The sequence below is a fragment of the Phyllobates terribilis genome, unplaced genomic scaffold (genome assembly GCF_046119375.1).
Source record: "Phyllobates terribilis strain yellow unplaced genomic scaffold, ASM4611937v1 Scaffold_572__1_contigs__length_1044912, whole genome shotgun sequence".
In the NCBI taxonomy this organism is placed as follows: domain Eukaryota; kingdom Metazoa; phylum Chordata; class Amphibia; order Anura; family Dendrobatidae; genus Phyllobates; species Phyllobates terribilis.
The window spans coordinates 291509-311481 of record NW_027363332.1 but is presented as its reverse complement, the minus strand read 5'-3'; the positions used below and the strand labels follow the sequence as shown (position 1 = coordinate 311481).

Genomic DNA, 19973 nt, shown 5'->3' with positions numbered 1-19973 from the left:
GCGGGCGTGAATTTTATAAATTGGAGAGTGGTAATGTTTGGGATGGGTGCAAGTAGCCGGGTGAAAGAGAGATTGTTGTGGTTGATAATGGCATGTGTAATAGAAAGTCTGTGGGACGTTAGGAATTTGTGTTTATTTAAAAGGAAAATAATCTCAGTTAATAATTGTGTTAGGATGGTTTTGTCAAGGTTATACATAGTTTATTTATGGGACAGTCGTGGCGGTGGTGGCTCTGATTCAGAAGGTTTTTGGAAAGTAAAAAAATGGAGGTCACTGGTAAAGTACCAGTAAGTCCTTGTTTAAGTGTTGTGATCTGTCTTTTTTTATGATAATGGTATGTTTTATAGTTTTTTGTCCATTCAAAAGGTATTACAACTGTTTCAGTATAAAGTTATAAATATGAAATAAAGAAAGTACCATTATGATGTAAGACTGGGCAACGTAGTATGAGTTTTTATACTATTGATTGATGCTTGAAAAATTTTACTGAATGGTATAAAAAAAAAAAAAAATCTGTTCTTATCAGTTTAATATCTGATACGTCCCCTATCTGGGGACCATATATTAAATGGATTTTTAGAACAGGGAGATGGAAAAAGAGCTTGCTCTGTCCACTCCACGCATTGACCTGGTATTGCAGTATCTCCAGGACCGGTGCACCCCTTCTTTAATGCAGTTTCTAAAATCAGAAAGAATTGATTTCAATGTTTTTTGTTCATTTTGCTTGTTTGTCGGATTTTGGGATAGACTCTTTGGCTTTGCTTTTCTTCTCCTCATTGGATTTTTCATGTTCAAAGTTGCAGAAGCCAGATTACAAGCTCATTTTGGTTCAACTTCAGCAACTGTGCATTGCATTGCCATGTAATGTGATGCAATGCTATCTTTCTAGCTCTCCCTTTTTACTTCCTTTTGGATAAACAGACATATTAGGCAAGCATTTTGGAGCTTTCACCTAAATAACTACAGGTGGTGAGATAAGCTGCACAATATAATTGACCTTTCAGTATATTGTTGCACACACACCATCTATTTAGCAAATGCCCTTGTTATCAACAGCAGCCTTTTAAACTCACCTGAGCTAACAGGTATGTGCGCTGGTTACTCTGCTGCGCTTAAAATTTCTTTTTTGGTTTGCTACAATGCCTTTTCTGAAACGTTGTCTCCTTCTGCTGGAACACTGACTTCTTTCATTTAATGCCTGCAGACTATAAAAGAGAACCCAACCCAAAAAGTTTGGTTGATTAGTCTGTGGCATTCTGTTAAACTGTTGCTTATGGCGGTCTCTGTGAGCTTCTCAGCGACATTCAGCCAGCCAGGTATCCTGCCTGCAGTAGATGGAATGTGGCAATGGAACGCTGGCTGCGCGTGTCATAATAGGCTCTGAGCCTTTATATACCTGTGCACAGCAGCAGCCACCTTCAGTCTGCTGCTGGACAGCCAGCAGCAGCAGCAGCAGGAGAGGTATGTAATCAGGAGCCCTCCTGCTAAGGGTAGACAGCTGCTCGTTCCACCCCACCCCCCGCCTTAATTGGTTCTCCTCCCTTCCAACGGTGTTGAGGCGGGTGGGAACAGCAGGGGGTGAAGGTGCTGTGTTTAAAGAGGTGGAGTTATGCAGATCTAAAACGCGTGGATTGCAGCAGCAGCAAGCCGAAAAGTGCAGGCATGTAAGGGATCTAGAGGTTGACAACATGTCTTCTTAACGGGAGTCCAGGAGCTCATCTCCACAAATGGACTTTTCAGGATCCTTGGGTGGCTCCGTAGTTTGAAACCAATTCTGGTTATCGCTTCTCGGCCTTTTGGCTAAGATCAAGTGTAGTATCTTTCGAAAAGGCGGTTTTGGATGTTGGCCGCCCTAGTAGATTGATACATTATGCACACTGGGGTTTAGGCGCTTGTTAGTACGCCAGGTGGCTAATATAGTCATCTGGTGGAAAGCATGGCCCCCCAGGATCGACGCCATTGGGCCGGGGAAGATCGAAAGCCCGAAGTGTGAAGTGCCCCAGGAGTGGTGACCCTGGGGTGCCTTAACTCACTGGGATTGGGAACCCCACTTGAGTTTATGGCACATTTGCACAAGCACTTCAAATTTTCTTTCTTCGCACACACCCTTATTCCGGGCCTTCTGGCCTTAGGATGGGGAATTTTTCAATTCCCGGTCGAAGGTCCGGGCAGTATTATACTGTGAAACCTTCACTATTTATTTAATTTCTTTGTCACTGTGTGTCCACTTATTCACGTGTGTCACGTCCTACTAGGATTTTGTCGGGATGCGGTTCCCTTACGGGTTCCTCTCTTGGCAGGTCTAGGGGGGGAGTGTGTGGCCATCAGGTTCCGCTCCCCCCTGAACCCCCCTGGCTCTCCTCTTTCGGGAGGAGAGCGTTGTTGGCTCCCCTCTTCCGGGAGGGGAGCACAGTCTTTGGCTCCCAGTGCCTTGCTCGGGTGAGAACTCGGGCAGGTGCTGGGGGTAAGATTGGGTCGCCTCTGGCTTCGGCTGGAGGTGGCTTTTTGTCCCTGTTCCTCGCTGTGGCCTTTTGGCTCGGAGGGACGGGGAATGGTTTGGGGGACCCTTCTCCTTTTGGAGAGGGTTTCAAGAAGACCAGCATCCTAGTGCACTTTTTTTGTGGCACTTGTCACTTTTTTAAGCGCACTCGGGTTTTGTACACGAATTCGGGCTTTCGAAAAAAAAAAAAAAAAATCTGTTCTTATCAGTTTAATATCTGATACGTCCCCTATCTGGGGACCATATATTAAATGGATTTTTAGAACAGGGAGATGGAAAAAGAGCTTGCTCTGTCCACTCCACGCATTGACCTGGTATTGCAGTATCTCCAGGACCGGTGCATCCCTTCTTTAATGCAGTTTCTAAAATCAGAAAGAATTGAATTCAATGTTTTTTGTTCATTTTGCTTGTTTGTCGGATTTTGGGATGGACTCTTTGGCTTTGCTTTTCTTCTCCTCATTGGATTTTTCATGTTCAAAGTTGCAGAAGCCAGATTACAAGCTCATTTTGGTTCAACTTCAGCAACTGTGCATTGCATTGCCATGTAATGTGATGCAATGCTATCTTTCTAGCTCTCCCTTTTTACTTCCTTTTGGATAAACAGACATATTAGGCAAGCATTTTGGAGCTTTCACCTAAATAACTACAGGTGGTGAGATAAGCTGCACAATATAATTGACCTTTCAGTATATTGTTGCACACACACCATCTATTTAGCAAATGCCCTTGTTATCAACAGCAGCCTTTTAAACTCACCTGAGCTAACAGGTATGTGCGCTGGTTACTCTGCTGCGCTTAAAATTTCTTTTTTGGTTTGCTACAATGCCTTTTCTGAAACGTTGTCTCCTTCTGCTGGAACACTGACTTCTTTCATTTAATGCCTGCAGACTATAAAAGAGAACCCAACCCAAAAAGTTTGGTTGATTAGTCTGTGGCATTCTGTTAAACTGTTGCTTATGGCGGTCTCTGTGAGCTTCTCAGCGACATTCAGCCAGCCAGGTATCCTGCCTGCAGTAGATGGAATGTGGCAATGGAACGCTGGCTGCGCGTGTCATAATAGGCTCTGAGCCTTTATATACCTGTGCACAGCAGCAGCCACCTTCAGTCTGCTGCTGGACAGCCAGCAGCAGCAGCAGCAGGAGAGGTATGTAATCAGGAGCCCTCCTGCTAAGGGTAGACAGCTGCTCGTTCCACCCCACCCCCCGCCTTAATTGGTTCTCCTCCCTTCCAACGGTGTTGAGGCGGGTGGGAACAGCAGGGGGTGAAGGTGCTGTGTTTAAAGAGGTGGAGTTATGCAGATCTAAAACGCGTGGATTGCAGCAGCAGCAAGCCGAAAAGTGCAGGCATGTAAGGGATCTAGAGGTTGACAACATGTCTTCTTAACGGGAGTCCAGGAGCTCATCTCCACAAATGGACTTTTCAGGATCCTTGGGTGGCTCCGTAGTTTGAAACCAATTCTGGTTATCGCTTCTCGGCCTTTTGGCTAAGATCAAGTGTAGTATCTGTTCTTATCAGTTTAATATCTGATACGTCCCCTATCTGGGGACCATATATTAAATGGATTTTTAGAACAGGGAGATGGAAAAAGAGCTTGCTCTGTCCACTCCACGCATTGACCTGGTATTGCAGTATCTCCAGGACCGGTGCACCCCTTCTTTAATGCAGTTTCTAAAATCAGAAAGAATTGAATTCAATGTTTTTTGTTCATTTTGCTTGTTTGTCGGATTTTGGGATGGACTCTTTGGCTTTGCTTTTCTTCTCCTCATTGGATTTTTCATGTTCAAAGTTGCAGAAGCCAGATTACAAGCTCATTTTGGTTCAACTTCAGCAACTGTGCATTGCATTGCCATGTAATGTGATGCAATGCTATCTTTCTAGCTCTCCCTTTTTACTTCCTTTTGGATAAACAGACATATTAGGCAAGCATTTTGGAGCTTTCACCTAAATAACTACAGGTGGTGAGATAAGCTGCACAATATAATTGACCTTTCAGTATATTGTTGCACACACACCATCTATTTAGCAAATGCCCTTGTTATCAACAGCAGCCTTTTAAACTCACCTGAGCTAACAGGTATGTGCGCTGGTTACTCTGCTGCGCTTAAAATTTCTTTTTTGGTTTGCTACAATGCCTTTTCTGAAACGTTGTCTCCTTCTGCTGGAACACTGACTTCTTTCATTTAATGCCTGCAGACTATAAAAGAGAACCCAACCCAAAAAGTTTGGTTGATTAGTCTGTGGCATTCTGTTAAACTGTTGCTTATGGCGGTCTCTGTGAGCTTCTCAGCGACATTCAGCCAGCCAGGTATCCTGCCTGCAGTAGATGGAATGTGGCAATGGAACGCTGGCTGCGCGTGTCATAATAGGCTCTGAGCCTTTATATACCTGTGCACAGCAGCAGCCACCTTCAGTCTGCTGCTGGACAGCCAGCAGCAGCAGCAGCAGGAGAGGTATGTAATCAGGAGCCCTCCTGCTAAGGGTAGACAGCTGCTCGTTCCACCCCACCCCCCGCCTTAATTGGTTCTCCTCCCTTCCAACGGTGTTGAGGCGGGTGGGAACAGCAGGGGGTGAAGGTGCTGTGTTTAAAGAGGTGGAGTTATGCAGATCTAAAACGCGTGGATTGCAGCAGCAGCAAGCCGAAAAGTGCAGGCATGTAAGGGATCTAGAGGTTGACAACATGTCTTCTTAACGGGAGTCCAGGAGCTCATCTCCACAAATGGACTTTTCAGGATCCTTGGGTGGCTCCGTAGTTTGAAACCAATTCTGGTTATCGCTTCTCGGCCTTTTGGCTAAGATCAAGTGTAGTATCTGTTCTTATCAGTTTAATATCTGATACGTCCCCTATCTGGGGACCATATATTAAATGGATTTTTAGAACAGGGAGATGGAAAAAGAGCTTGCTCTGTCCACTCCACGCATTGACCTGGTATTGCAGTATCTCCAGGACCGGTGCACCCCTTCTTTAATGCAGTTTCTAAAATCAGAAAGAATTGAATTCAATGTTTTTTGTTCATTTTGCTTGTTTGTCGGATTTTGGGATGGACTCTTTGGCTTTGCTTTTCTTCTCCTCATTGGATTTTTCATGTTCAAAGTTGCAGAAGCCAGATTACAAGCTCATTTTGGTTCAACTTCAGCAACTGTGCATTGCATTGCCATGTAATGTGATGCAATGCTATCTTTCTAGCTCTCCCTTTTTACTTCCTTTTGGATAAACAGACATATTAGGCAAGCATTTTGGAGCTTTCACCTAAATAACTACAGGTGGTGAGATAAGCTGCACAATATAATTGACCTTTCAGTATATTGTTGCACACACACCATCTATTTAGCAAATGCCCTTGTTATCAACAGCAGCCTTTTAAACTCACCTGAGCTAACAGGTATGTGCGCTGGTTACTCTGCTGCGCTTAAAATTTCTTTTTTGGTTTGCTACAATGCCTTTTCTGAAACGTTGTCTCCTTCTGCTGGAACACTGACTTCTTTCATTTAATGCCTGCAGACTATAAAAGAGAACCCAACCCAAAAAGTTTGGTTGATTAGTCTGTGGCATTCTGTTAAACTGTTGCTTATGGCGGTCTCTGTGAGCTTCTCAGCGACATTCAGCCAGCCTGGTATCCTGCCTGCAGTAGATGGAATGTGGCAATGGAACGCTGGCTGCGCGTGTCATAATAGGCTCTGAGCCTTTATATACCTGTGCACAGCAGCAGCCACCTTCAGTCTGCTGCTGGACAGCCAGCAGCAGCAGCAGCAGGAGAGGTATGTAATCAGGAGCCCTCCTGCTAAGGGTAGACAGCTGCTCGTTCCACCCCACCCCCCGCCTTAATTGGTTCTCCTCCCTTCCAACGGTGTTGAGGCGGGTGGGAACAGCAGGGGGTGAAGGTGCTGTGTTTAAAGAGGTGGAGTTATGCAGATCTAAAACGCGTGGATTGCAGCAGCAGCAAGCCGAAAAGTGCAGGCATGTAAGGGATCTAGAGGTTGACAACATGTCTTCTTAACGGGAGTCCAGGAGCTCATCTCCACAAATGGACTTTTCAGGATCCTTGGGTGGCTCCGTAGTTTGAAACCAATTCTGGTTATCGCTTCTCGGCCTTTTGGCTAAGATCAAGTGTAGTATCTTTCGAAAAGGCGGTTTTGGATGTTGGCCGCCCTAGTAGATTGATACATTATGCACACTGGGGTTTAGGCGCTTGTTAGTACGCCAGGTGGCTAATATAGTCATCTGGTGGAAAGCATGGCCCCCCAGGATCGACGCCATTGGGCCGGGGAAGATCGAAAGCCCGAAGTGTGAAGTGCCCCAGGAGTGGTGACCCTGGGGTGCCTTAACTCACTGGGATTGGGAACCCCACTTGAGTTTATGGCACATTTGCACTAGCACTTCAATATTTCTTTCTTCACACACACCCTTATTCCGGGCCTTCTGGCCTTAGGATGGGGAATTTTTCAATTCCCGGTCGAAGGTCCGGGCAGTATTATACTGTGAAACCTTCACTATTTATTTAATTTTTTTTTGTCACTGTGTGTCCACTTTTTCACGTGTGTCCACGTCCTTACTAGGATTTTGTCGGGATGCGGTTCCCTTACGGGTTCCTCTCTTGGCAGGTCTAGGGGGGGAGTGTGTGGCCATCAGGTTCCGCTCCCCCCTGAACCCCACTGGCTCTCCTCTTTCGGGAGGAGAGCGTTGTTGGCTCCCCTCTTCCGGGAGGGGAGCACAGTCTTTGGCTCCCAGTGCCTTGCTCGGGTGAGAACTCGGGCAGGTATTGGGGGTAAGATTGGGTCGCCTCTGGCGCCGGCTGGAGGTGGCTATTTGTCCCTGTTCCTCGCTGTGGCCTTCTGGCTCGGAGGGACGGGGAATGGTTTGGGGGACCCTTCTCCTTTTGGAGAGGGTTTCAAGAAGACCAGCATCCTAGTGCACTTTTTTTTGTGGCACTTGTCACTTTTTTAAGCGCACTCGGGATTTGTACACGAATTCGGGGTTTCGATAAAAAAAAAAAAAAAAATCTGTTCTTATCAGTTTAATATCTGATACGTCCCCTATCTGGGGACCATATATTAAATGGATTTTTAGAACAGGGAGATGGAAAAAGAGCTTGCTCTGTCCACTCCACGCATTGACCTGGTATTGCATTATCTCCAGGACCGGTGCACCCCTTCTTTAATGCAGTTTCTAAAATCAGAAAGAATTGAATTCAATGTTTTTTGTTCATTTTGCTTGTTTGTCGGATTTTGGGATGGACTCTTTGGCTTTGCTTTTCTTCTCCTCATTGGATTTTTCATGTTCAAAGTTGCAGAAGCCAGATTACAAGCTCATTTTGGTTCAACTTCAGCAACTGTGCATTGCATTGCCATGTAATGTGATGCAATGCTATCTTTCTAGCTCTCCCTTTTTACTTCCTTTTGGATAAACAGACATATTAGGCAAGCATTTTGGAGCTTTCACCTAAATAACTACAGGTGGTGAGATAAGCTGCACAATATAATTGACCTTTCAGTATATTGTTGCACACACACCATCTATTTAGCAAATGCCCTTGTTATCAACAGCAGCCTTTTAAACTCACCTGAGCTAACAGGTATGTGCGCTGCTTACTCTGCTGCGCTTAAAATTTCTTTTTTGGTTTGCTACAATGCCTTTTCTGAAACGTTGTCTCCTTCTGCTGGAACACTGACTTCTTTCATTTAATGCCTGCAGACTATAAAAGAGAACCCAACCCAAAAAGTTTGGTTGATTAGTCTGTGGCATTCTGTTAAACTGTTGCTTATGGCGGTCTCTGTGAGCTTCTCAGCGACATTCAGCCAGCCAGGTATCCTGCCTGCAGTAGATGGAATGTGGCAATGGAACGCTGGCTGCGCGTGTCATAATAGGCTCTGAGCCTTTATATACCTGTGCACAGCAGCAGCCACCTTCAGTCTGCTGCTGGACAGCCAGCAGCAGCAGCAGCAGGAGAGGTATGTAATCAGGAGCCCTCCTGCTAAGGGTACACAGCTGCTCGTTCCACCCCACCCCCCGCCTTAATTGGTTCTCCTCCCTTCCAACGGTGTTGAGGCGGGTGGGAACAGCAGGGGGTGAAGGTGCTGTGTTTAAAGAGGTGGAGTTATGCAGATCTAAAACGCGTGGATTGCAGCAGCAGCAAGCCGAAAAGTGCAGGCATGTAAGGGATCTAGAGGTTGACAACATGTCTTCTTAACGGGAGTCCAGGAGCTCATCTCCACAAATGGACTTTTCAGGATCCTTGGGTGGCTCCGTAGTTTGAAACCAATTCTGGTTATCGCTTCTCGGCCTTTTGGCTAAGATCAAGTGTAGTATCTGTTCTTATCAGTTTAATATCTGATACGTCCCCTATCTGGGGACCATATATTAAATGGATTTTTAGAACAGGGAGATGGAAAAAGAGCTTGCTCTGTCCACTCCACGCATTGACCTGGTATTGCAGTATCTCCAGGACCGGTGCACCCCTTCTTTAATGCAGTTTCTAAAATCAGAAAGAATTGAATTCAATGTTTTTTGTTCATTTTGCTTGTTTGTCGGATTTTGGGATGGACTCTTTGGCTTTGCTTTTCTTCTCCTCATTGGATTTTTCATGTTCAAAGTTGCAGAAGCCAGATTACAAGCTCATTTTGGTTCAACTTCAGCAACTGTGCATTGCATTGCCATGTAATGTGATGCAATGCTATCTTTCTAGCTCTCCCTTTTTACTTCCTTTTGGATAAACAGACATATTAGGCAAGCATTTTGGAGCTTTCACCTAAATAACTACAGGTGGTGAGATAAGCTGCACAATATAATTGACCTTTCAGTATATTGTTGCACACACACCATCTATTTAGCAAATGCCCTTGTTATCAACAGCAGCCTTTTAAACTCACCTGAGCTAACAGGTATGTGCGCTGGTTACTCTGCTGCGCTTAAAATTTCTTTTTTGGTGTGCTACAATGCCTTTTCTGAAACGTTGTCTCCTTCTGCTGGAACACTGACTTCTTTCATTTAATACCTGCAGACTATAAAAGAGAACCCAACCCAAAAAGTTTGGTTGATTAGTCTGTGGCATTCTGTTAAACTGTTGCTTATGGCGGTCTCTGTGAGCTTCTCAGCGACATTCAGCCAGCCAGGTATCCTGCCTGCAGTAGATGGAATGTGGCAATGGAACGCTGGCTGCGCGTGTCATAATAGGCTCTGAGCCTTTATATATCTGTGCACAGCAGCAGCCACCTTCAGTCTGCTGCTGGACAGCCAGCAGCAGCAGCAGCAGGAGAGGTATGTAATCAGGAGCCCTCCTGCTAAGGGTAGACAGCTGCTCGTTCCACCCCACCCCCCGCCTTAATTGGTTCTCCTCCCTTCCAACGGTGTTGAGGCGGGTGGGAACAGCAGGGGGTGAAGGTGCTGTGTTTAAAGAGGTGGAGTTATGCAGATCTAAAACGCGTTGATTGCAGCAGCAGCAAGCCGAAAAGTGCAGGCATGTAAGGGATCTAGAGGTTGACAACATGTCTTCTTAACGGGAGTCCAGGAGCTCATCTCCACAAATGGACTTTTCAGGATCCTTGGGTGGCTCCGTAGTTTGAAACCAATTCTGGTTATCGCTTCTCGGCCTTTTGGCTAAGATCAAGTGTAGTATCTTTCGAAAAGGCGGTTTTGGATGTTGGCCGCCCTAGTAGATTGATACATTATGCACACTGGGGTTTAGGCGCTTGTTAGTACGCCAGGTGGCTAATATAGTCATCTGGTGGAAAGCATGGCCCCCCAGGATCGACGCCATTGGGCCGGGGAAGATCGAAAGCCCGAAGTGTGAAGTGCCCCAGGAGTGGTGACCCTGGGGTGCCTTAACTCACTGGGATTGGGAACCCCACTTGAGTTTATGGCACATTTGCACTAGCACTTCAATATTTCTTTCTTCACACACACCCTTATTCCGGGCCTTCTGGCCTTAGGATGGGGAATTTTTCAATTCCCGGTCGAAGGTCCGGGCAGTATTATACTGTGAAACCTTCACTATTTATTTAATTTTTTTTTGTCACTGTGTGTCCACTTTTTCACGTGTGTCCACGTCCTTACTAGGATTTTGTCGGGATGCGGTTCCCTTACGGGTTCCTCTCTTGGCAGGTCTAGGGGGGGAGTGTGTGGCCATCAGGTTCCGCTCCCCCCTGAACCCCACTGGCTCTCCTCTTTCGGGAGGAGAGCGTTGTTGGCTCCCCTCTTCCGGGAGGGGAGCACAGTCTTTGGCTCCCAGTGCCTTGCTCGGGTGAGAACTCGGGCAGGTATTGGGGGTAAGATTGGGTCGCCTCTGGCTCCGGCTGGAGGTGGCTATTTGTCCCTGTTCCTCGCTGTGGCCTTCTGGCTCGGAGGGACGGGGAATGGTTTGGGGGACCCTTCTCCTTTTGGAGAGGGTTTCATGAAGACCAGCATCCTAGTGCACTTTTTTTTGTGGCACTTGTCACTTTTTTAAGCGCACTCGGGTTTTGTACACGAATTCGGGGTTTCGATAAAAAAAAAAAAAAAAAATCTGTTCTTATCAGTTTAATATCTGATACGTCCCCTATCTGGGGACCATATATTAAATGGATTTTTAGAACAGGGAGATGGAAAAAGAGCTTGCTCTGTCCACTCCACGCATTGACCTGGTATTGCATTATCTCCAGGACCGGTGCACCCCTTCTTTAATGCAGTTTCTAAAATCAGAAAGAATTGAATTCAATGTTTTTTGTTCATTTTGCTTGTTTGTCGGATTTTGGGATGGACTCTTTGGCTTTGCTTTTCTTCTCCTCATTGGATTTTTCATGTTCAAAGTTGCAGAAGCCAGATTACAAGCTCATTTTGGTTCAACTTCAGCAACTGTGCATTGCATTGCCATGTAATGTGATGCAATGCTATCTTTCTAGCTCTCCCTTTTTACTTCCTTTTGGATAAACAGACATATTAGGCAAGCATTTTGGAGCTTTCACCTAAATAACTACAGGTGGTGAGATAAGCTGCACAATATAATTGACCTTTCAGTATATTGTTGCACACACACCATCTATTTAGCAAATGCCCTTGTTATCAACAGCAGCCTTTTAAACTCACCTGAGCTAACAGGTATGTGCGCTGCTTACTCTGCTGCGCTTAAAATTTCTTTTTTGGTTTGCTACAATGCCTTTTCTGAAACGTTGTCTCCTTCTGCTGGAACACTGACTTCTTTCATTTAATGCCTGCAGACTATAAAAGAGAACCCAACCCAAAAAGTTTGGTTGATTAGTCTGTGGCATTCTGTTAAACTGTTGCTTATGGCGGTCTCTGTGAGCTTCTCAGCGACATTCAGCCAGCCAGGTATCCTGCCTGCAGTAGATGGAATGTGGCAATGGAACGCTGGCTGCGCGTGTCATAATAGGCTCTGAGCCTTTATATACCTGTGCACAGCAGCAGCCACCTTCAGTCTGCTGCTGGACAGCCAGCAGCAGCAGCAGCAGGAGAGGTATGTAATCAGGAGCCCTCCTGCTAAGGGTACACAGCTGCTCGTTCCACCCCACCCCCCGCCTTAATTGGTTCTCCTCCCTTCCAACGGTGTTGAGGCGGGTGGGAACAGCAGGGGGTGAAGGTGCTGTGTTTAAAGAGGTGGAGTTATGCAGATCTAAAACGCGTGGATTGCAGCAGCAGCAAGCCGAAAAGTGCAGGCATGTAAGGGATCTAGAGGTTGACAACATGTCTTCTTAACGGGAGTCCAGGAGCTCATCTCCACAAATGGACTTTTCAGGATCCTTGGGTGGCTCCGTAGTTTGAAACCAATTCTGGTTATCGCTTCTCGGCCTTTTGGCTAAGATCAAGTGTAGTATCTGTTCTTATCAGTTTAATATCTGATACGTCCCCTATCTGGGGACCATATATTAAATGGATTTTTAGAACAGGGAGATGGAAAAAGAGCTTGCTCTGTCCACTCCACGCATTGACCTGGTATTGCAGTATCTCCAGGACCGGTGCACCCCTTCTTTAATGCAGTTTCTAAAATCAGAAAGAATTGAATTCAATGTTTTTTGTTCATTTTGCTTGTTTGTCGGATTTTGGGATGGACTCTTTGGCTTTGCTTTTCTTCTCCTCATTGGATTTTTCATGTTCAAAGTTGCAGAAGCCAGATTACAAGCTCATTTTGGTTCAACTTCAGCAACTGTGCATTGCATTGCCATGTAATGTGATGCAATGCTATCTTTCTAGCTCTCCCTTTTTACTTCCTTTTGGATAAACAGACATATTAGGCAAGCATTTTGGAGCTTTCACCTAAATAACTACAGGTGGTGAGATAAGCTGCACAATATAATTGACCTTTCAGTATATTGTTGCACACACACCATCTATTTAGCAAATGCCCTTGTTATCAACAGCAGACTTTTAAACTCACCTGAGCTAACAGGTATGTGCGCTGGTTACTCTGCTGCGCTTAAAATTTCTTTTTTGGTTTGCTACAATGCCTTTTCTGAAACGTTGTCTCCTTCTGCTGGAACACTGACTTCTTTCATTTAATGCCTGCAGACTATAAAAGAGAACCCAACCCAAAAAGTTTGGTTGATTAGTCTGTGGCATTCTGTTAAACTGTTGCTTATGGCCGTCTCTGTGAGCTTCTCAGCGACATTCAGCCAGCCAGGTATCCTGCCTGCAGTAGATGGAATGTGGCAATGGAACGCTGGCTGCGCGTGTCATAATAGGCTCTGAGCCTTTATATACCTGTGCACAGCAGCAGCCACCTTCAGTCTGCTGCTGGACAGCCAGCAGCAGCAGCAGCAGGAGAGGTATGTAATCAGGAGCCCTCCTGCTAAGGGTAGACAGCTGCTCGTTCCACCCCACCCCCCGCCTTAATTGGTTCTCCTCCCTTCCAACGGTGTTGAGGCGGGTGGGAACAGCAGGGGGTGAAGGTGCTGTGTTTAAAGAGGTGGAGTTATGCAGATCTAAAACGCGTGGATTGCAGCAGCAGCAAGCCGAAAAGTGCAGGCATGTAAGGGATCTAGAGGTTGACAACATGTCTTCTTAACGGGAGTCCAGGAGCTCATCTCCACAAATGGACTTTTCAGGATCCTTGGGTGGCTCCGTAGTTTGAAACCAATTCTGGTTATCGCTTCTCGGCCTTTTGGCTAAGATCAAGTGTAGTATCTGTTCTTATCAGTTTAATATCTGATACGTCCCCTATCTGGGGACCATATATTAAATGGATTTTTAGAACAGGGAGATGGAAAAAGAGCTTGCTCTGTCCACTCCACGCATTGACCTGGTATTGCAGTATCTCCAGGACCGGTGCACCCCTTCTTTAATGCAGTTTCTAAAATCAGAAAGAATTGAATTCAATGTTTTTTGTTCATTTTGCTTGTTTGTCGGATTTTGGGATGGACTCTTTGGCTTTGCTTTTCTTCTCCTCATTGGATTTTTCATGTTCAAAGTTGCAGAAGCCAGATTACAAGCTCATTTTGGTTCAACTTCAGCAACTGTGCATTGCATTGCCATGTAATGTGATGCAATGCTATCTTTCTAGCTCTCCCTTTTTACTTCCTTTTGGATAAACAGACATATTAGGCAAGCATTTTGGAGCTTTCACCTAAATAACTACAGGTGGTGAGATAAGCTGCACAATATAATTGACCTTTCAGTATATTGTTGCACACACACCATCTATTTAGCAAATGCCCTTGTTATCAACAGCAGCCTTTTAAACTCACCTGAGCTAACAGGTATGTGCGCTGCTTACTCTGCTGCGCTTAAAATTTCTTTTTTGGTTTGCTACAATGCCTTTTCTGAAACGTTGTCTCCTTCTGCTGGAACACTGACTTCTTTCATTTAATGCCTGCAGACTATAAAAGAGAACCCAACCCAAAAAGTTTGGTTGATTAGTCTGTGGCATTCTGTTAAACTGTTGCTTATGGCGGTCTCTGTGAGCTTCTCAGCGACATTCAGCCAGCCAGGTATCCTGCCTGCAGTAGATGGAATGTGGCAATGGAACGCTGGCTGCGCGTGTCATAATAGGCTCTGAGCCTTTATATACCTGTGCACAGCAGCAGCCACCTTCAGTCTGCTGCTGGACAGCCAGCAGCAGCAGCAGCAGGAGAGGTATGTAATCAGGAGCCCTCCTGCTAAGGGTACACAGCTGCTCGTTCCACCCCACCCCCCGCCTTAATTGGTTCTCCTCCCTTCCAACGGTGTTGAGGCGGGTGGGAACAGCAGGGGGTGAAGGTGCTGTGTTTAAAGAGGTGGAGTTATGCAGATCTAAAACGCGTGGATTGCAGCAGCAGCAAGCCGAAAAGTGCAGGCATGTAAGGGATCTAGAGGTTGACAACATGTCTTCTTAACGGGAGTCCAGGAGCTCATCTCCACAAATGGACTTTTCAGGATCCTTGGGTGGCTCCGTAGTTTGAAACCAATTCTGGTTATCGCTTCTCGGCCTTTTGGCTAAGATCAAGTGTAGTATCTGTTCTTATCAGTTTAATATCTGATACGTCCCCTATCTGGGGACCATATATTAAATGGATTTTTAGAACAGGGAGATGGAAAAAGAGCTTGCTCTGTCCACTCCACGCATTGACCTGGTATTGCAGTATCTCCAGGACCGGTGCACCCCTTCTTTAATGCAGTTTCTAAAATCAGAAAGAATTGAATTCAATGTTTTTTGTTCATTTTGCTTGTTTGTCGGATTTTGGGATGGACTCTTTGGCTTTGCTTTTCTTCTCCTCATTGGATTTTTCATGTTCAAAGTTGCAGAAGCCAGATTACAAGCTCATTTTGGTTCAACTTCAGCAACTGTGCATTGCATTGCCATGTAATGTGATGCAATGCTATCTTTCTAGCTCTCCCTTTTTACTTCCTTTTGGATAAACAGACATATTAGGCAAGCATTTTGGAGCTTTCACCTAAATAACTACAGGTGGTGAGATAAGCTGCACAATATAATTGACCTTTCAGTATATTGTTGCACACACACCATCTATTTAGCAAATGCCCTTGTTATCAACAGCAGCCTTTTAAACTCACCTGAGCTAACAGGTATGTGCGCTGGTTACTCTGCTGCGCTTAAAATTTCTTTTTTGGTTTGCTACAATGCCTTTTCTGAAACGTTGTCTCCTTCTGCTGGAACACTGACTTCTTTCATTTAATGCCTGCAGACTATAAAAGAGAACCCAACCCAAAAAGTTTGGTTGATTAGTCTGTGGCATTCTGTTAAACTGTTGCTTATGGCGGTCTCTGTGAGCTTCTCAGCGACATTCAGCCAGCCAGGTATCCTGCCTGCAGTAGATGGAATGTGGCAATGGAACGCTGGCTGCGCGTGTCATAATAGGCTCTGAGCCTTTATATACCTGTGCACAGCAGCAGCCACCTTCAGTCTGCTGCTGGACAGCCAGCAGCAGCAGCAGCAGGAGAGGTATGTAATCAGGAGCCCTCCTGCTAAGGGTAGACAGCTGCTCGTTCCACCCCACCCCCCGCCTTAATTGGTTCTCCTCCCTTCCAACGGTGTTGAGGCGGGTGGGAACAGCAGGGGGTGAAGGTGCTGTGTTTAAAGAGGTGGAGTTATGCAGATCTAAAACGCGTGGATTGCAGCAGCAGCAAGCCGAAAAGTGCAGGCATGTAAGGGATCTAGAGGTTGACAACATGTCTTCTTAACGGGAGTCCAGGAGCTCATCTCCACAAATGGACTTTTCAGGATCCTTGGGTGGCTCCGTAGTTTGAAACCAATTCTGGTTATCGCTTCTCGGCCTTTTGGCTAAGATCAAGTGTAGTATCTGTTCTTATCAGTTTAATATCTGATACGTCCCCTATCTGGGGACCATATATTAAATGGATTTTTAGAACAGGGAGATGGAAAAAGAGCTTGCTCTGTCCACTCCACGCATTGACCTGGTATTGCAGTATCTCCAGGACCGGTGCACCCCTTCTTTAATGCAGTTTCTAAAATCAGAAAGAATTGAATTCAATGTTTTTTGTTCATTTTGCTTGTTTGTCGGATTTTGGGATGGACTCTTTGGCTTTGCTTTTCTTCTCCTCATTGGATTTTTCATGTTCAAAGTTGCAGAAGCCAGATTACAAGCTCATTTTGGTTCAACTTCAGCAACTGTGCATTGCATTGCCATGTAATGTGATGCAATGCTATCTTTCTAGCTCTCCCTTTTTACTTCCTTTTGGATAAACAGACATATTAGGCAAGCATTTTGGAGCTTTCACCTAAATAACTACAGGTGGTGAGATAAGCTGCACAATATAATTGACCTTTCAGTATATTGTTGCTCACACACCATCTATTTAGCAAATGCCCTTGTTATCAACAGCAGCCTTTTAAACTCACCTGAGCTAACAGGTATGTGCGCTGGTTACTCTGCTGCGCTTAAAATTTCTTTTTTGGTTTGCTACAATGCCTTTTCTGAAACGTTGTCTCCTTCTGCTGGAACACTGACTTCTTTCATTTAATGCCTGCAGACTATAAAAGAGAACCCAACCCAAAAAGTTTGGTTGATTAGTCTGTGGCATTCTGTTAAACTGTTGCTTATGGCGGTCTCTGTGAGCTTCTCAGCGACATTCAGCCAGCCAGGTATCCTGCCTGCAGTAGATGGAATGTGGCAATGGAACGCTGGCTGCGCGTGTCATAATAGGCTCTGAGCCTTTATATACCTGTGCACAGCAGCAGCCACCTTCAGTCTGCTGCTGGACAGCCAGCAGCAGCAGCAGCAGGAGAGGTATGTAATCAGGAGCCCTCCTGCTAAGGGTAGACAGCTGCTCGTTCCACCCCACCCCCCGCCTTAATTGGTTCTCCTCCCTTCCAACGGTGTTGAGGCGGGTGGGAACAGCAGGGGGTGAAGGTGCTGTGTTTAAAGAGGTGGAGTTATGCAGATCTAAAACGCGTGGATTGCAGCAGCAGCAAGCCGAAAAGTGCAGGCATGTAAGGGATCTAGAGGTTGACAACATGTCTTCTTAACGGGAGTCCAGGAGCTCATCTCCACAAATGGACTTTTCAGGATCCTTGGGTGGCTCCGTAGTTTGAAACCAATTCTTGTTATCGCTTCTCGGCCTTTTGGCTAAGATCAAGTGTAGTATCTTTCGAAAAGGCGGTTTTGGATGTTGGCCGCCCTAGTAGATTGATACATTATGCACACTGGGGTTTAGGCGCTTGTTAGTACGCCAGGTGGCTAATATAGTCATCTGGTGGAAAGCATGGCCCCCCAGGATCGACGCCATTGGGCCGGGGAAGATCGAAAGCCCGAAGTGTGAAGTGCCCCAGGAGTGGTGACCCTGGGGTGCCTTAACTCACTGGGATTGGGAACCCCACTTGAGTTTATGGCACATTTGCACTAGCACTTCAATATTTCTTTCTTCACACACACCCTTATTCCGGGCCTTCTGGCCTTAGGATGGGGAATTTTTCAATTCCCGGTCGAAGGTCCGGGCAGTATTATACTGTGAAACCTTCACTATTTATTTAATTTTTTTTTGTCACTGTGTGTCCACTTTTTCACGTGTGTCCACGTCCTTACTAGGATTTTGTCGGGATGCGGTTCCCTTACGGGTTCCTCTCTTGGCAGGTCTAGGGGGGGAGTGTGTGGCCATCAGGTTCCGCTCCCCCCTGAACCCCACTGGCTCTCCTCTTTCGGGAGGAGAGCGTTGTTGGCTCCCCTCTTCCGGGAGGGGAGCACAGTCTTTGGCTCCCAGTGCCTTGCTCGGGTGAGAACTCGGGCAGGTATTGGGGGTAAGATTGGGTCGCCTCTGGCTCCGGCTGGAGGTGGCTATTTGTCCCTGTTCCTCGCTGTGGCCTTCTGGCTCGGAGGGACGGGGAATGGTTTGGGGGACCCTTCTCCTTTTGGAGAGGGTTTCAAGAAGACCAGCATCCTAGTGCACTTTTTTTTGTGGCACTTGTCACTTTTTTAAGCGCACTCGGGTTTTGTACACGAATTCGGGGTTTCGATAAAAAAAAAAAAAAAAATCTGTTCTTATCAGTTTAATATCTGATACGTCCCCTATCTGGGGACCATATATTAAATGGATTTTTAGAACAGGGAGATGGAAAAAGAGCTTGCTCTGTCCACTCCACGCATTGACCTGGTATTGCATTATCTCCAGGACCGGTGCACCCCTTCTTTAATGCAGTTTCTAAAATCAGAAAGAATTGAATTCAATGTTTTTTGTTCATTTTGCTTGTTTGTCGGATTTTGGGATGGACTCTTTGGCTTTGCTTTTCTTCTCCTCATTGGATTTTTCATGTTCAAAGTTGCAGAAGCCAGATTACAAGCTCATTTTGGTTCAACTTCAGCAACTGTGCATTGCATTGCCATGTAATGTGATGCAATGCTATCTTTCTAGCTCTCCCTTTTTACTTCCTTTTGGATAAACAGACATATTAGGCAAGCATTTTGGAGCTTTCACCTAAATAACTACAGGTGGTGAGATAAGCTGCACAATATAATTGACCTTTCAGTATATTGTTGCACACACACCATCTATTTAGCAAATGCCCTTGTTATCAACAGCAGCCTTTTAAACTCACCTGAGCTAACAGGTATGTGCGCTGGTTACTCTGCTGCGCTTAAAATTTCTTTTTTGGTTTGCTACAATGCCTTTTCTGAAACGTTGTCTCCTTCTGCTGGAACACTGACTTCTTTCATTTAATGCCTGCAGACTATAAAAGAGAACCCAACCCAAAAAGTTTGGTTGATTAGTCTGTGGCATTCTGTTAAACTGTTGCTTATGGCGGTCTCTGTGAGCTTCTCAGCGACATTCAGCCAGCCAGGTATCCTGCCTGCAGTAGATGGAATGTGGCAATGGAACGCTGGCTGCGCGTGTCATAATAGGCTCTGAGCCTTTATATACCTGTGCACAGCAGCAGCCACCTTCAGTCTGCTGCTGGACAGCCAGCAGCAGCAGCAGCAGGAGAGGTATGTAATCAGGAGCCCTCCTGCTAAGGGTAGACAGCTGCTCGTTCCACCCCACCCCCCGCCTTAATTGGTTCTCCTCCCTTCCAACGGTGTTGAGGCGGGTGGGAACAGCAGGGGGTGAAGGTGCTGTGTTTAAAGAGGTGGAGTTATGCAGATCTAAAACGCGTGGATTGCAGCAGCAGCAAGCCGAAAAGTGCAGGCATGTAAGGGATCTAGAGGTTGACAACATGTCTTCTTAACGGGAGTCCAGGAGCTCATCTCCACAAATGGACTTTTCAGGATCCTTGGGTGGCTCCGTAGTTTGAAACCAATTCTGGTTATCGCTTCTCGGCCTTTTGGCTAAGATCAAGTGTAGTATCTGTTCTTATCAGTTTAATATCTGATACGTCCCCTATCTGGGGACCATATATTAAATGGATTTTTAGAACAGGGAGATGGAAAAAGAGCTTGCTCTGTCCACTCCACGCATTGACCTGGTATTGCAGTATCTCCAGGACCGGTGCACCCCTTCTTTAATGCAGTTTCTAAAATCAGAAAGAATTGAATTCAATGTTTTTTGTTCATTTTGCTTGTTTGTCGGATTTTGGGATGGACTCTTTGGCTTTGCTTTTCTTCT

General features: G+C 45.8%; 13 non-coding genes and 4 pseudogenes across 13 annotated transcripts; all 17 read left to right on the top strand.

Moving 5' to 3' along the window:
* Positions 1–476: 476 nt before the first annotated feature.
* LOC141233266 (U2 spliceosomal RNA) lies at positions 477–665 on the top strand. The gene has a single exon (XR_012299410.1). It is a non-coding gene; the product is annotated as a U2 spliceosomal RNA (small nuclear RNA).
* Positions 666–1780: 1115 nt separating this feature from the next.
* Positions 1781–1872, top strand: LOC141233317 (U2 spliceosomal RNA; annotated as a pseudogene).
* A 794-nt stretch (positions 1873–2666) lies between these two features.
* LOC141233291 (U2 spliceosomal RNA) lies at positions 2667–2848 on the top strand. The gene has a single exon (XR_012299433.1). It is a non-coding gene; the product is annotated as a U2 spliceosomal RNA (small nuclear RNA).
* A 1115-nt stretch (positions 2849–3963) lies between these two features.
* LOC141233179 (U2 spliceosomal RNA) lies at positions 3964–4154 on the top strand. The gene has a single exon (XR_012299332.1). It is a non-coding gene; the product is annotated as a U2 spliceosomal RNA (small nuclear RNA).
* A 1115-nt stretch (positions 4155–5269) lies between these two features.
* LOC141233178 (U2 spliceosomal RNA) lies at positions 5270–5460 on the top strand. The gene has a single exon (XR_012299331.1). It is a non-coding gene; the product is annotated as a U2 spliceosomal RNA (small nuclear RNA).
* A 1115-nt stretch (positions 5461–6575) lies between these two features.
* LOC141233316 (U2 spliceosomal RNA) lies at positions 6576–6667 on the top strand (annotated as a pseudogene).
* A 799-nt stretch (positions 6668–7466) lies between these two features.
* On the top strand, positions 7467–7650 carry LOC141233277 (U2 spliceosomal RNA). Its single transcript, XR_012299420.1, has one exon. It is a non-coding gene; the product is annotated as a U2 spliceosomal RNA (small nuclear RNA).
* Positions 7651–8765: 1115 nt separating this feature from the next.
* LOC141233177 (U2 spliceosomal RNA) lies at positions 8766–8956 on the top strand. Its single transcript, XR_012299330.1, has one exon. It is a non-coding gene; the product is annotated as a U2 spliceosomal RNA (small nuclear RNA).
* Positions 8957–10071: 1115 nt separating this feature from the next.
* On the top strand, positions 10072–10163 carry LOC141233315 (U2 spliceosomal RNA; annotated as a pseudogene).
* A 799-nt stretch (positions 10164–10962) lies between these two features.
* On the top strand, positions 10963–11147 carry LOC141233287 (U2 spliceosomal RNA). The gene has a single exon (XR_012299429.1). It is a non-coding gene; the product is annotated as a U2 spliceosomal RNA (small nuclear RNA).
* A 1115-nt stretch (positions 11148–12262) lies between these two features.
* LOC141233176 (U2 spliceosomal RNA) lies at positions 12263–12453 on the top strand. Its single transcript, XR_012299329.1, has one exon. It is a non-coding gene; the product is annotated as a U2 spliceosomal RNA (small nuclear RNA).
* Positions 12454–13568: 1115 nt separating this feature from the next.
* On the top strand, positions 13569–13759 carry LOC141233175 (U2 spliceosomal RNA). Its single transcript, XR_012299328.1, has one exon. It is a non-coding gene; the product is annotated as a U2 spliceosomal RNA (small nuclear RNA).
* Positions 13760–14874: 1115 nt separating this feature from the next.
* On the top strand, positions 14875–15065 carry LOC141233174 (U2 spliceosomal RNA). Its single transcript, XR_012299327.1, has one exon. It is a non-coding gene; the product is annotated as a U2 spliceosomal RNA (small nuclear RNA).
* Positions 15066–16180: 1115 nt separating this feature from the next.
* LOC141233172 (U2 spliceosomal RNA) lies at positions 16181–16371 on the top strand. Its single transcript, XR_012299325.1, has one exon. It is a non-coding gene; the product is annotated as a U2 spliceosomal RNA (small nuclear RNA).
* A 1115-nt stretch (positions 16372–17486) lies between these two features.
* LOC141233314 (U2 spliceosomal RNA) lies at positions 17487–17578 on the top strand (annotated as a pseudogene).
* A 799-nt stretch (positions 17579–18377) lies between these two features.
* Positions 18378–18561, top strand: LOC141233276 (U2 spliceosomal RNA). The gene has a single exon (XR_012299419.1). It is a non-coding gene; the product is annotated as a U2 spliceosomal RNA (small nuclear RNA).
* Positions 18562–19676: 1115 nt separating this feature from the next.
* On the top strand, positions 19677–19867 carry LOC141233171 (U2 spliceosomal RNA). The gene has a single exon (XR_012299324.1). It is a non-coding gene; the product is annotated as a U2 spliceosomal RNA (small nuclear RNA).
* Positions 19868–19973: the final 106 nt, after the last annotated feature.